Raw genomic sequence first — 2,712 nt, 5'->3', positions numbered from 1 at the left:
TTATATATTATATGTATGTATATATTATATGTATAACTGTTTTGCGTAAGCTTCTGACAACTAAAAATATTAGTGTTATGGAACAATACTTATATATTTAATTCCTTCAAAAAAAATATATATATATTTAATTCCTTCAAAAACTCAACATATTATTTAAGTTGCATCAATATCTCTTTATTGCCTATTATGTCGTATATATAAAACTCTATCGCTCATGTCTGTATACGTATCCTAACATATTTGTTTACTAAACAGACTTTGTTTGAGATGTCAGTGCTGACATTGTACCAGGTTAGAATGAAATTCAAATTTATCTTTGAAAGGATTTTCTTTTGGACATCTGCATCTCAAACTTTCAGCGGATTTGATTTACGCCTTTTAGAAATTTCTGTTTAAACTATTGAATAATTATCTTTGGGTCAATTATGCCTTCACATTCATAGATTTTTTTATTTTTAACTATTTATGTCTGCATGTTTCAGTAATGCCAACTAGCGTCCTCTTTGCACGATACAATAAGATATAAAATAATATTATTTATTATAATTTAGAAATTTTATCTTTTTACATCTATATTAGGAAATAAACTTCAAAAAAATATATAAATAATACGAAACAAAACCAAAAAATAACACTGAATAAAAAAGAGCTAAAACACAAAAAAAATGGAGGCGATTCAGCAAATAAAATATACTGGTTTTTTATATTAATGAAGAAATTTGTTAGTATTACTAATTTTCTTCGTCACTTTGTAAGGCAAAAAAAAATGTTCAATTCAAGTGATAGGTTCTTATCACGATCACAACAAATTGTACAAAAAAACTGAGAAAAAAAAACACATTTTAAATAATACTGTAAATAAGTAAATATTATTGGAAATAGAATTCTAATTCTGAATAATTATTCCCAAAAAAAATATTGAAATAGCGGTACTTTCGTATTTCATATTTTAAACATGTAAATTACGTTACTTGTGACGACCAATGAGTATTTTACATTATGATAAACTTATATAAACTTTTTTTTACAACAAACTCTCTGAAAAGCAAATGTCCAACATTTCGTCCGTATGTATTTTTGTACCCTCGCAATATTTCTGTGTTTTCGAACTTTATATGATCAGTTTTCAGTTTTCCAATCATAAACTTACTTTGATACTGTCATATGCAATGATTTATGTATGAAAAACTAGCAGCCGTATGTGGTTATACGACTCAAACCTACGCTCATAGCACGGTATCTGTTTAATGATTAATTTTGTTTCGGTGGATGTCCAATTGTTAGTGAATCAAATTGTAATCCATTTAAATAAACACACGAAATCGTTTTAGAATGAGTGATTAAAAATGTGACTTATCTTTCCACAAAACATATAACAGCTTCCGAAGGGTTTGGAAATAAACAATTAGGGCTGTCCAAGCACAACACAAACTTCCCGATTGGAAAGTACCTTTGTCTTAATTTGGAACTGGTAAAGCCACACAATAAAGCCACATATATAAGAAAATATTACTGGCTACAATTGGTACAACTGATAAGGAAATATAAATTCGTTATTATAAAGTTATTGTATTATTATTCCATGCCTTTGTATTTAAACATGACATCAATGTTGTAGATTTTATAAGAAATGTTAATTTACAAAATTTTATGGCAAAAACGTACGGTGAGTTCAGGACTAAATTAATTATGTACGATTATTATATTACGCAACGGGACAATGACAGGGACATTTTTAAAATTAAGTCTATTTTACGTCGCTTTTTAGAATAGAATTAACATTATAATTTTATGGCTTATAGCAATAATTTAATTCAGTAGAATATACGCAAACATAGGCAAATAATGTTTATTTTAAATAATAGAACACAATGTTAAATAAGTTTCTGTTTCTTGATCCAATAAAAAACTCAATCAGATACACAAGGCTTTAGTATAGTATATATAAGGTAGATTATATAATAAAAACGAAATAGAATTATTGAGAGATACTAAATTATTTCATTTTAAACTGCGTCTAGAGAAAGTTGTGGTCATAAAAATTTGTATGTGTCAGAAAGTGTTATGCGTATGTTGTATAATGCACATATAAATAGAAAAAATGATATTAAGAATTAATTAAAACATATCATTTAGGATTGTTAGTGAGATGAGTAAAAAAATAAGTGTATGAATAGTAATTTCGTTGAACACTTTTTGAGAGCAAGAAGACCTCAAAAGTCAGTCAACGTCACTTCAGAATTACGGTAACTGAAACGCTTTTTGAGAAACTTTCATTAAGGATGGAAATCTGTCACGATAATGCGATATACTAGATTTAAGCCTTTAATGCCCTACTTGAAATAATTTAAAACTACACTCATAGAAAAAATATATCCAGCTCAACTTTCACACACAGAAGCGTCTTAATGAAAATGGCAGCAAGTCGGAAACTTTGTAAATAATGAAAATATAACGCATCTATGCCTTATGACAAAACTTTGCCTCTCGTTTAACATCCAGATCCGTCAAAGCGTTAATTCACAAAGTTGGTTACAATTCCCAATACTGCCATCAAGAATTCAAACTTGTTGCCACTTTACCTGAATTTGCATAAATACGTACAATTCTGAACACGAAGTTTCTAAAGTAATTAATGGATTGAATGAATATCATTGACAACGAGTGGGAAATAATTAAAACTTTTATGCTATACATATTATAGTAACA

The sequence above is a fragment of the Danaus plexippus genome, chromosome 2 (genome assembly GCF_018135715.1).
Source record: "Danaus plexippus chromosome 2, MEX_DaPlex, whole genome shotgun sequence".
Taxonomy (NCBI): Eukaryota; Metazoa; Arthropoda; class Insecta; order Lepidoptera; family Nymphalidae; genus Danaus; species Danaus plexippus.
The sequence above is the reverse complement of the archived record's forward strand: the minus strand, read 5'-3'. Positions refer to the sequence as shown.